At 41.2% G+C, this 13031-nt stretch overlaps 1 long non-coding RNA gene across 1 annotated transcript; it reads right to left on the bottom strand.

The window, feature by feature from the left end:
• Positions 1-3163: 3163 nt before the first annotated feature.
• On the bottom strand, positions 3164-5702 carry LOC146572372 (uncharacterized). Its single transcript, XR_014892950.1, has 2 exons — positions 5591-5702; positions 3164-3345 (listed from the first exon to the last, which is right to left on the bottom strand). It is a non-coding gene; the product is annotated as an uncharacterized LOC146572372 (long non-coding RNA).
• Between the last annotated feature and the right edge of the window lie 7329 nt (positions 5703-13031).

Here is a 13031-nt window from a genome sequence, read left to right as displayed (position 1 = left end):
AAATTTACACAAATATATGGAAGAAAATACAAATCGCGTTGATTATCTCGTGTGTTAAAATCAGCTTGCCACAGACTTGACAGAGGAAAGACAGGCTTCCTGTTAGGATTAAATTTAGCATTTAAACAGTTTTTTTTTTTCAGCCACTGGAAGGCACAGCTGTCAAAGTCACAGATCCCAGCGACACCAAATGGAAAGTTCCAGGATTTCTCATCGCTGCACCTTCTTTCCCTCAATCCATCTCACTTAGATTTAGCCGAGATAATGTGATGTGCCTTTAACCATAACTCATGCCTGAATCCAGCCGCTAAGGCACAAATTATATGTACAATAGATATAACCAAAAGTTAATGACGTATGAGAATATCAGCCAGGCTTGTGTTTATTGCAGTTAGTGAAAGAAGCATTTCTGCTTTTGACATCAGTGCATATTGCCTGCTGACAAAGCCCTAATGTGCCTGTTATCTGTCAGAAAAGAATTAAAAATAAAACAAGGCGACCATTAGCTTAGCAGAGATTTTTATAACATATACTACACATTTTTATATCCATGTATCATGATTCAAATGACCAAGGCTGACATCTGATGCAACTGCAGGTAACATAAGCTGCAGGTGCTGAACTGTGAACCTGAAACAGTGGTAGCAGGTATGAAGAGTGGCCGCTCACTAAAAAATGAGAGGTTACATCTGGAAAGTTTTGCGTTCTGTTGGTAGATACACCAACTGACTCTTTTTGGACACAATGTGCACATACTCATGATACTGTTGTTATGGTGTGTATACTATTCACACTTCCGGCATGCAGTGAGTAATATTAACATTCATTTGTCCACAGCTCACTGTCCACTTCAGAAATCTTTCACATTTCTTCCGCTTCTTAGCTCTCTCTCACTCTTTTTTGTTTTTGTCTCCACTTACTGAAGGACAGGACAACTCCGCAATGCCACACTTCCCTCATCAGCTGTTTGCTAGCCTTGTCTGTGTGGTTTTTCCACTCATGCCACCTGTTGAAGATTAATTTAAACATACAGAAAAAGCCTCCATAAGAATTAAGAGGGCAAGAACCAACCAGGTGCTGCAAATCAAATGGAACTGATTAATTGAGCAGTGTGAGCACCTTTGTCAAAGCAGAAATGTTGCCAGTCAGTAAGTTCATGACAGTACAGTTAGATAAAGACTGTACATATGGCTTGTTTGTTGCCGTATCCAGGCCATGTTCTTCTCTCTAAGAAGAACATGACAGCCTGGGTTAGGTTTGCAAAAAACAAGAACACAACACTGGAAAAGACTTCTGGAACAATGTCTTTTAGACAGACAGGACTAAAGTGGGGATGTGTGGTCATAATAAACAATGTTATACGCATACCAACTATTAGGCACGGTGGTGGACGGGTGATGGCAGTTACCAGACCTGGGCACCTTGCAGTCATTGAGTTGACCATGAAACCTCTGAATATTAAAGTATTTTCGAGTCAAATGTGAGGCCGTGTGTCTGACAGCCAAACGGTCAAAACTGATTCATGCAAGAGGACAATGATCCCAAGCACACCAGCGGTGGGACTTTAAGAGAGCTGTGTGTAAATAAATGGATGCAAACCTCAGTGAATGGAAGCAGCGCTGTAAAAACGAGTGAGTCAAAATTGCTCCACAACAAGAAATGTATTAGTGTTTTTATAAGGCACTCATTCAGTGGAATGATGAGGTATACCTAGCTACTCATAGGTTTGCATAGAGGCATATGAAAACCTGAATATCCACAAAACTGAACAAAAAGCATCTAAAGCGACACATGGAGTTAAGCTGAACTTTACTGTCTGGTCACAGCTTCCTGCAGTCTAATTTTTAATATTGATTTATTGTTAAAAAAAGACAATCTAAATTGCAGCTTTAACTTATAGAATATATCCCACACCGGGGTAAAAGTGTGAGATAGATAAGATGTTCTCCATGAGGCAACTGTGCTAAAGTCCCTCTGATGCTGGTCAAGACACTACAGTAACCACTTTAAGACACCACATATTGATGTCTTCATTTTAATAAATGTAAATAATAAATTATATGTCAAAGATGACAGGATAGGTTGGTGTAGCGTTTGTAGTTGTCAAAAACATAACTCCAATCCTCCGTGCCCATCAAAAAAAGTTTCATAGAGAAATGACCGAGAGGTGTTGTTTCCAGCCTGAAGAGAGACTTGCAAATTCAAATGTAGTTTGGATGTGTGATTCCTACTGTGGTTCAGAGCATCTCTGTGGGTGCCAGACACAGCACATTTGTATTCCTCTCAGCAAAACAAATGCAGTGATGGCTGTGGGAATTTTGGTGCTGTGTGTAACCTCGGAAAACATGAATAATGCGTCTACTGCTTTTAGGAGAAGAGACGAAACAACCAGAAGCTTTATGATCGTAAACGATATTCAAATAGAAATAATAATGAATATTTTAATGAGCATTAAAAGTACACACTGATATACGGGAACACATACATACACAATTATTTCATCATGAATCCCCTGCTATTTCATGCTATTACAAAATCTAAATACCACGAGTTTCTTCATTCAGCCAATAAACAGATACATATTAAAAAGCCAACAGAGTGAATAAAATGAGCTCTGAGAGTTTCCCACGGAACAATTAACCTTCCCGACAGGTGGTGTGATATTACCGTATGAGCTATAGTCGCTTTGCTAACATTGACAACAATGGCAGAACATCTAAGCATGTGCACATTAGATGAGTAGTGGGGAGCAATAACAGGTTGACAGAAAGCAGAGGTGCTCACAGCCATATGGTTCCGTTTACACGAATCCCCTCAGCAGCGTGATGTCATTATACAGCAGCATCACGGAGGAAGCAGGTTCACTCTGAAAGAGTCGTGCCTGAACCTCTATTCATCGATTCTTGAAGCGCGTTCGCAGTATTGGCAGGTAAGACAAATCCAAGCCAAATTAGTTTATCAACTCATTGATGGTTTAGGCGAGAAACCAAACCACACACACATACACGCAGAAGCTGAACACATCCATCAGAAACCCAACACTTCGACCTGGTCTTCTCCCCTGGCAGCAGCAGCATGGGTTATTTAGACAAACCAATATAAGCCTCCATACATACACATTCATGAATATTCTGGTCAGGTCCGAACCAGTGGACAGTCAGTACCTTGCTCAGAGGACGCCCAGGAGGTCACAGAGGAGCCAATCAAGTCTTAGCGTGAGGGTCACCGGTGATTATGATGCAGGGGCATAGTTCTCATTACAATCCGCTAAGGCGAGACAGCATGACATGGGCCACAGCTTGGTTACTCATTCCTTACAGTTTCCTGCTCTTTATGCCTTGAAACCTGGTTTAAAAAGAAAAAAATATCACAATGTAGGAAAGTGTAGCCAAGCAGGCGTTAAAATGAAATGGGTCACGCCTGGGAATGATTTCCTTTCTTTTTTTTCTTGCATAAGTGATTTCAAAGCACTCCCTTTAACTCTATCAGAACTAAACAACAGTGAGGAGTCACAAATGAATCTATCAATCCATTTTTGTAAACATTTTTTAAGTATAGATAGTGATTCAAGAAGTTAGGAGCTGTTTACAGTCTCTTTTTTTTAACTGAGTAAACACAAATAAACATTTTTACGATTTTATGCATATTATGGCAAATAAAAAAAGAAAGATAAAATACAAATTAAAAAGTGGTGATTTGGACAGAGTCAGGTTATTTTTCGCCCCAGTTTCTCCAGCAAGCAGCAAACTCCTGGGAAGAAGAAGAATGAAGCTTAAATGGCAAAAAACTGCAGTTCCTCAAATGTCTACCTGAGGCTGGCTCCAAAAGTGAGTGAATCCCCAAAGACCAAGTGTTAAAATGCCTACCTATACAGAAAAAATAAATGACACATAATAATAAATGGCACTTTCCCTGCTGGGACTGCTGTAGAGGGAGAAATGTATTTTTATAAGTACCAATTCCTATTGTATTAATGCTTAAATGCACCAATTATTATGTATGGGTGGTTTTACAGAGAGCTGGCTGATAGAGCTGGCTGAGTAATATTTCTGCTCATTCGAGTCTCTAAACTGCATCTTTTCAACTGTGTTTGTGGCATTGGTGCTTTTTGAAAGTTTTTTTTTTTTTTTAAACATGGTTCACTGTGTCATTAATGCTGACAACCTACTCAGGAAGACGCTGTATTTGAATGTTCCTAAGCATTGCTTAGCAGATATCTGTGCCTGTCTAATGCATCCATACAGTTGATGGATCCAGCCGGCTAACCAAAGTCACTAGCACTGGCTGAAAATTCGAACCTGCCAACCCAGTTTGGCTACTTTTTAGGATATTGTCCATCATGATGTTGCAATTACACATGCAAACAGTGGAGATTCACATTCGACACTGGATTTGTTCCAGTGCTCGTGTGGTCTGAGCAGGATGGTGTCCACCTTGTATCGAGCTCGTAATGCAGCTGAACAGTTGGGAAACAGTGCACATGTATTGTACAACTATATCTTGATGAGGAAAAAAAAAAAGAGTTTTTTGTCTTTTTGTCCAGACTTTTTTGAAGAGTTTTTATTCAGCATGATTTATGTTACTGTGAAGTTTTCATCTGTTAGTGACCATGAAAATTACAATTATGCCTCCATCTCCATTATTTAGATAATCTGGTCTTGTTTCAAGATAGCTGCTTATTTTGTTACAAGACTTGCTGCTAGACAGGCTTTAGCTACATTTGTCTCTTACACACAATCAGTGATTTTTTTTTTCAAATTTTCATCCTAAGCCAAGTTATTCCTTGCTATAACCTTCAAAACAAAAGTGGTATTATCGTCTGCATTTTAGACGTGTGACAATCATGGCAACAATGTAGAATTAATAAAATCCCAGTCACATAGAGACTGGTTTTAGACCATCATGCTAAAGCCCCAATCATGCAGACCTAGAGACTGATACTTCTTTTGCTCATTGACTGTCATCATTGCTGAGCGATGCAATCTCTTCAACTGCTGAACATTTGCTGTCTACCTGTTTTACTTTGCTTCTACCTTCTTTTTTTTGTATGTCTAAATAACTGAATAATTTTTGACATTTATCACAACAAAATATTCTGTTCAAGTGTCAAAATAAACACCAACTAAACCATTAACAAGCATTAGATCAATGCCAGCACAGCCAATACATTTATCAGCGAATTTTCAAAGTACATATCATCAGTTCTGTCATCATGTGATAAAAAGCTGGAAAATTTCTCACATTACTGATCATATTGCTCCTGTTAGAACTATAAATGCATAAAGCTTCCTGGAGAAAAACAGCGACAAGGTAACGATGTACAAATAATTAGTCACCAGAGATGGGCAGTAACATGTTACTTGTAACGCGTTACTGTAATCTGATTACTTTTTTCAAGTAACGAGTAAAGTAAGGGATTACTGTTGCAAAAACGGTAATTACTGCGTTACTAAAACCGTGATTTTTTGCGAGAATCTCGTAAGCGAGTGCGCCGTTAGTGACAACAGCTGTGTGCAGATCAACAATGGACCACATATCGATTGTGGGAGAGAGTATGAGCGTGCAGCGTTTAAAGCGTGGAAGTACTGACCTTACTTTGAGTTTGATTCCATAAAAAGTGACAAAAACATTATTGTCCGCTGTGCGTGGGAAGAAAACTTCTTTTTACAGCGAAAAAACCCCCAAAACTTCTAAGCAAGCACCGAGTAGCTACCACGTAATGGGAAATTCACAGAGAAACTCACGGATTCTTCCACTGACCGCGGCACACCTGCACCAGGGTAAACCTCCGCCTACCCCACTCCTGCTTTACGGGTGAAAATAGAGCAACAGGACCGCTGAGTCTTTGACTTTATTTATTTTCTGCTGTGTTTTACTTGCATCTATTTGAAAGAGTGAGTGTAAACACAAAAAATATTTTATTTTATGTGCTGGAATGTGTCAAAAATAGGTTTAAATGTTAAACTAATTCAAGTCAGAGAATGTTGCAGATAATTAAATTTTTGCTTGATGCATAAAGTTAAAAGATTAAAACTGATAAAACAAGTTAAAAAAAGAGACTTTTCCATTTGATTACATTTTGTATGATGGATTATGTAGAAAAAGTAGAATTGGACTGAAAGATCTATTGCTTTATCATCTCTTCAGGTTGTAAATCATGTTTTTAAAAAGTAACTAAGTAACTAAGTAATTAATTACTTTTGAAAATAAGTAATCAGTAAAGTAACAGATTACTTTTTTGGGGAAGTAATCAGTAATTAGTTACTGATTACTTTTTTCAAGTAACTTGACCAACACTGTTAGTCACACACTTGAGAAAAGAGAAAATAGCTTTGAAATCTATAAAAAGACACTTAATTTTTATAATAATAAAATAGCCATACAATCCTACATCTCTCTAACTGATTAACATTAATCAGTCTAATAATGGTTTTCTATTTTTACCTATACTTAATCCCTCCAAAACTGTACCAAATGAATTTCTTTAAAGAAAAAAAAAATGTAATGAAATTGCATTTCTCTTCCGGAAAAGAGTTTCTAGTATTGGAGAAAATATATATTTTTGTAATTTATCTAGCTAATCACAGTCTTATCAAATGACTGCCATGACCTCAGTGTCAGCCTTCTCAGCTGTGAATTCTAAAGACTTTATTCATCATATAAAGAGTAGGTTCAATATCACCTGATCCGCCCTATAACTATAAGCTTTATTAAAAAGGAAAGTTTTAAATCTACAAGTAAGGAAATCCCTGAAAGTTTCACCTGAATGTAGTATTTTCTGAAAAGGCTACATCACTCTCTGTATTGACCTGGGAGCCCATAATTACTTTTTATTAGTTCATAAAGCTCTCAGTGGTTTGGCCCTTCAGTGCATTACTGATAGGCTCAGTATCTATAATCCAACTAGAACTCTCATCAGATGCAGCTCTTTTAACTGTCTCCAGAATTAGGTCTAAAGTGTGCTGAGGGTGCTTTCAGTTACTGCTGTCCTGTTTTTTGGTACAAGCTGCCTGCTGACCTGAGATCAATTACATATGAAATCTAAAAAAACTCAAAACTGTTTCATTCTCACAGAAATACACAGACATGTGTATGTCAACTTGTGTGTCTGTGTGTTCTACCTCTTTGTAATCTTTTTTTTTTTTTGCTGTATTCATTATAAAGTCATTGTAAAATAATTTATTTATTTCTGTGTTAGGCACATTGAGTTTGAGTATAATGAATTGTGCTGTATGAATAAAATTGCCACAGAGATTGGTGTGTGACCCCCTGGTATTGCTAGGAAAAGAAATTTACATTTCCCAAGCGGTTGGATAAAACCTCCTTGTGATTGTTTGGGTTGCTAGCATGCATCAGTCATTCATAGCTTACATGGAGGTCACTGACTTGTCTGCAAGGTACTCTCATAAAGTGCCAGGTGCTCTCTGAGCTTTAGTGAAACTGTGAAAAGCATGAAACAAAGCAGAAATAGAAACTGTTGCCTGCTGAGGCATAGCTTTAATTTGGAAGGTGAACCTTCTTCACCTCCAGTTTACTCAAACTTCTGCAAGTGTCAAGTAGTAGTTACTATTTGCAAACATGAACAACTACAAGCAACAGGGATGTTTCATATTTTACTGCCTTTACTTAAATCGCATCCTGATTTTTAAACTCTATCTCGGACTTTGTCTCAGAGAGGAGACACATATATTTTAGTCAGAACATTTATCGTTTGTCGGCACCTCTCTCATCCATTACCAAGCGCAAAATAGCTCATTTATCATTTGTGAATGAATTAGCAACCAGGCTCCAGATGTCCTCTGCCTCTTCATGTCTTGTCTTGACTCCCACCTGTCTCTCTTGAACCTTCTCAGTATGCTAGCGGTGCTGCACTGACTGGCAAGGCATTAGATGTACACAGATGAAGGATGGGAGAAGGAAGAAAGAAGACAATGAGACGGTGACTGTGTAAGTAAGGAGAGAAGACAGAGATTAAGTATAAAAGTGTTTGGAGTAAAGCACTCGAGAGAGATGGCTGAGGACAGACGGAGCTGAGAGACATCGAGTCTGAGGGAGGAGGAGAAGAAAAGAAAGTTTTACATAAGTAAGTGAATGAATAAGAGCATGTGCACTCAAGTGTGCATGAAGTATCTCCCCTGTTCTCTCCATTGTTTGGTATTATCCTTCAAAGAGCCAGTTAGACTTCCAGCCAGTCTTTTATCAACACGAGGCTGGACTGCACCTTTCACTTGAAGAACCAAAGTTAGGTCAAAAGTAACTGCGACCGCGTCCACTCAAGAAGCTAAAAATCAAACCAGTACAATGTAATAAATCTGAGCCGTAACCTACTGAAAATAATCCTTACAAATAAATATACATTTATCTTCATTATTTAACTTTAAATTCTTTTTTTCTTTTTTAAGGATTTGTTTCAGTATTGATATATTTCTGGCCACGACAAAGCTATCCATCTTTCTGGGTAAGATGAAGGTACTCAGGAGGCTAACTGTTATACATGTAGGTTCAGAAGTTTTTGGACAACAATGCAATCTTTCTAACTGCCTCTATACACAGTGGATTTTAAAACAAACAGCAAGTCTAAACCCTTAGATTTAATTCAAGGGGTTTAAAAAAGGTATACCAGAATACTGCAAGAATAGCTTTTAATATCCATCCATCCATCCATCTTCTACTTATCTGGGACCAGGTTGCAGGGATAGCAGCCCAAGCAGAGAAACCCAGACCTCCCTCTCCCTAGCCACCTCTTCCAGTTTATCCAAGGGAACACCTTGGATAACATTCCCAGGCTAGCCAAGAGATATAATCTCCCCAGAGTGTCCTGGACCTACTCCTAGGTCTTTGCCTGGCAGGACTTAACTCGAACACCTTGCTTGAGGAGACATCGAGGAGAAGTGTTAGTCAGACAGGCAAACCACCTCAACTGTCTCCTTTCCCTGCCAACATAACAATCAAAGAAAGGATTTGTTGCCCGGACACTGAACTGTGTGCTGTTGGACTCAGGCCGTATTATTTACCCAGGGAATTCTCTCACATCATCTTGGTGGCTGTTTATGTTCCCCCCTCTGCTAACCCCACAGCTGCATGTGACACTATCCACTCTGCCATAGCTCGGCTACAGACTCAGCACCCGAGTGCCTTTATTGTGATCTCGGGTGACTTCAACCATGTATCACTGGACAATACACTACCAACATTCAAACAATATGTGGACTGTCCCACCAGGGGAGAGAAAACTTTAGACTTACTGTATGCTAACGTCAAGGATGCATACAGCTCCTCCTCCCTCCCCCCACTTGGTAGGTCAGATCATAACCTGATTCACCTCACCCCCCGCTATGTGCCAATTGTGAGGAGGGAACCTGTGACCACCAGGACTGTTAGGAGGTGGTCAGAGGAGGCAATAGCGGAACTACAGGGCTGTTTCGAGGTGACCGACTGGGAAACACTCTGTGAGCCTCACGCCGAGGACATCAATGGGCTTACTGAGTGTATCACAGGCTACATAACTTTCTGCACCGTCTCCATTGTTCCAGCTCAGACTGTTCATTGTTACCCAAATAACAAGCCGTGGGTGACTAAGGACATCAAAGCCCTCCTCAACAACAAGAAGAGGGCTTTCAGAGGGGGCAACAAAGAGGAGGTGAGGAAGATCCAGGTGTTACTAAAGGACAAGATCAGAGAGGCTAAGGACAATTACAGGAGGAAGCTGGAGTGGAAACTCCAGCAGAACAGCATGAGAGAGGTGTGGAGGGGCATGAAGACCATCACTGGATTCAGGCCAACCAACAGCAGGGGAGCTGAGGGAGGTGAGAATAGAGCCGACGAGTTGAATCTGTTTTTCAATAGATTCGACACCACAGTGTCTGCTCCCACCCCCACAACCTCACCTGCAGTCAGCCTGGAATCCAGAGCCACACCACTGTGCCAGCCTCTCTCTTCACATGTTGCCTCCTGTGAGATTCCTGACACCCCTCCCCCACCCATCACCTTCACTCAATACCAGGTTGAGATGCAAATGAGGAGACTTCACTCAGGCAAGTCTGCTGGACCAGACGGAGTGAGTCCCCTTGTCCTCAAGGCCTGTGCCCCCCAGCTGTGTGGAGTCTTTCATAAACTGTTTATGCTGAGTCTGAGTCTGCAGAGGGTCCCGGTGATGTGGAAGACATCATGCCTCGTCCCTGTACCAAAGACGCCTCGTCCCAGTGGCCCCCAGGATTACAGGCCCGTGGCACTGACCTCCCACATCATGAAGACCCTGGAAAGGCTCATCCTGGACCAGCTGCGACCCATAGTAAGACCACACCTGGATCCCCTTCAGTTCGCTTATCAGCCTCGTCTCGGAACAGAGGACGCCATCATCTACCTGCTCAATCGTGTCTACACCCATCTGGACCAGCCGGCGAGCACTGTGAGGGTCATGTTTTTTGACTTTTCCAGTGCTTTCAACACCATCAGGCCGACCCTCCTGGGTGATAAGTTAGCAGCGATGCAGGTGGATGCTTCTCTGGTGTCCTGGATTGTTGATTACCTGACAGGAAGACCACAATATGTACGTCTCCCACAGTGTGTGTCTGACAAGGTGATTAGCAACACAGGGGCACCACAGGGGACTGTCCTCTCCCCCTTCCTCTTCACCCTCTACACCACAGACTTCAGCCACTGCACAGAGACCTGCCATCTTCAGAAGTTTTCTGATGACTCTGCGGTGGTTGGATGCATCAGCAGGGATGATGAGACAGAGTACCGGGCTGTGGTCGACTCCTTTGTCACGTGGTGTGAGCAGAATCATCTGCAGCTCAACGTGGCAAAGACCAAGGAACTGATCGTGGACTTCAGGAAGACCAGGAAACACTTGACCCCTGTTTCAATCCAGGGGGTCAGTGTTGACATTGTGGAGGACTATAAATACCTTGGAGTACACATTGACAATAAACTGGACTGGGCTAAAAACACCACAGCACTTTACAGGAAGGGCCAGAGTCGTCTCTATTTTTTGAGGCGACTGAGGTCCTTCAACATCTGCCAGAAAAGGCTGAGGATTTTCTATGAGTCTGTTGTGGCGATCCTCTATGCTGTTGCATGCTGGGGGAGCAGGCTGAGGGTCGCAGATGCCAACAGACTTAATAAACTGATCCGTAAGGCCAGCAATGTTGTGGGGATGGAGCTGGACTCCCTCAAGGTGGTGTCGGAGAGGCGGATGCTGTCCAAGATAAAGACAATGTTGGATAACACCTCCCACCCACTCCATGACATGTTGGTCAGTCACAGGAGCTCGTTCAGTGAGAGACTGAGATTACCGAAAAGCACCACTGAACGACACAGGAAATCATTCCTGCCTGTGGCCATCTCCCTGTACAACGCATCCACTTAACACACTGTTTGCTGCTACAGCTACACATGTTTCTTTTCCAACTATTTATTTATAAGTGACTTATGTATGTATGTATGTATGTATGTATATATATGTATATATTGTACTATTCTTAGTTAGCGTATTGTCTGTCTTGTCTTAATGTTGGTTTAAAATGGAGCACTGTAACAAAAAGTAATTTCCCCCAGGGATCAATAAAGTATTCTGATTCTGATTCTGATTCATTGCGGAGGAGTAGTGGGTCTATTGTGAGCCTCTTTCGAATAGCTGAACTCCTCACCCTGTCTCTAAGGGAGAGCCCAGCTACCCTTTAGAGAAAGCTCATTTCTGTTGCTTGTATCCACCGTCTTGTTCCTTTGGTCACTGTCAAAACTTGGGTAGTGACCAAAAGACCAAGTATCTAGGAAAGCTGTCAATCTTTCCTAGATACTTGGACTCCTCCTTTTGGGGCAGCAACTTGTCCCTGACCTGGACCGTTTTCTGTCTGAGGACCACAACCTCAGACTTGGAGGTGGTAATTCTCATACCTGCTTCTTCAAACTGCAACCTGCTCCAATGTGAGCTGGAGGCCACCACCTGATGAAGATAACAGCACCACCTCATCTGCAAAAAGTAGAGATACGATTCTGATTTCACCAAGGTGGAAGCCTTCAACCATTTGGCTACACCTACGGTCCCACTATGTCCACAGTTGAAGTCAGCAGTGCCCCCCACACACAATGCACTGTGTGAATAGGGCACTACTTTCTCCTCCTTAGTAGCCCGATGGTTTGCCAGAATCACTTCAAGGCAGTCCAAAAGTCTTTTTCCATGGTTGGCACCCCTTGCAATGCCGTTGAAGTTCTGAACTGTGAAGCGCTGTCTAAGCAGAGAGTGCAACCCTGTGCATGTCTCAATTCATGCTGCTTTTTTTTTTTCTCTATCTCTTTCATTGATTTATTTTGGTTTCTCAGCCTTCACTTCCACTGACATCTCTTAAGGCCCCATTCCACACTTTTGTCTGCTTAATTTGTTATGGAATAATTAAGGACATGGCCTCACCTACAAAAGAAATGATCGGTTGATTATTTTTGAAAATTGGGATACTTTTGTTAAACCCCTTGAATTAAAGCTAGAAGTCTGCACTTTAATCAGATCTTGATTGCTTGATTTTAAAATCCAAAGAACTTGGGTAGAGGCAAAATTACAAAAAAGTGTAACTTTCCTCACAGAACCAAAACACCAAATCGGGACTTAAAAATGACAAAATCTCTATTTCGGTATCACCTCAGTGATTGCTTTCACATGAACGCTGTTGACATTTTAATAAAAAGTAATGACAAGTGTAACTTTGTCAGGATAGGAAACCATGAAATATTTAAAGTTGTGTGTAAACATTAAAAATGTGAAAACTTTCAGCTGAAAATATATTTAGCTTTTCATCTGAAGCACAAGGGGAAAAAACCCCCCATATAAGTATTTGAGGCACTTGGTTGAGTGTAAGGCCAGGATGGAGAGTATGAACTAGTAAACAACACAAAGCGAGAATGTTTGAATGTATCATTCCTTTAGGCAAACGCTGAAGTTGTGTTAAATTACCTCCTCCTACAGATACACACTTGAACACACTCCACAGTCAGAGAGAAAACTATGTGTTGCAGGTGTACCTATTAGGGAGCAA

The sequence above is a fragment of the Mchenga conophoros genome, linkage group LG6 (assembly GCF_057382185.1).
Source record: "Mchenga conophoros isolate Kocher_MC1m ecotype Shallow Benthic linkage group LG6, M_conophoros_male_GT1.1, whole genome shotgun sequence".
Taxonomy (NCBI): Eukaryota; Metazoa; Chordata; class Actinopteri; order Cichliformes; family Cichlidae; genus Mchenga; species Mchenga conophoros.
The sequence above is the reverse complement of the archived record's forward strand: the minus strand, read 5'-3'. Positions and strand labels throughout refer to the sequence as shown.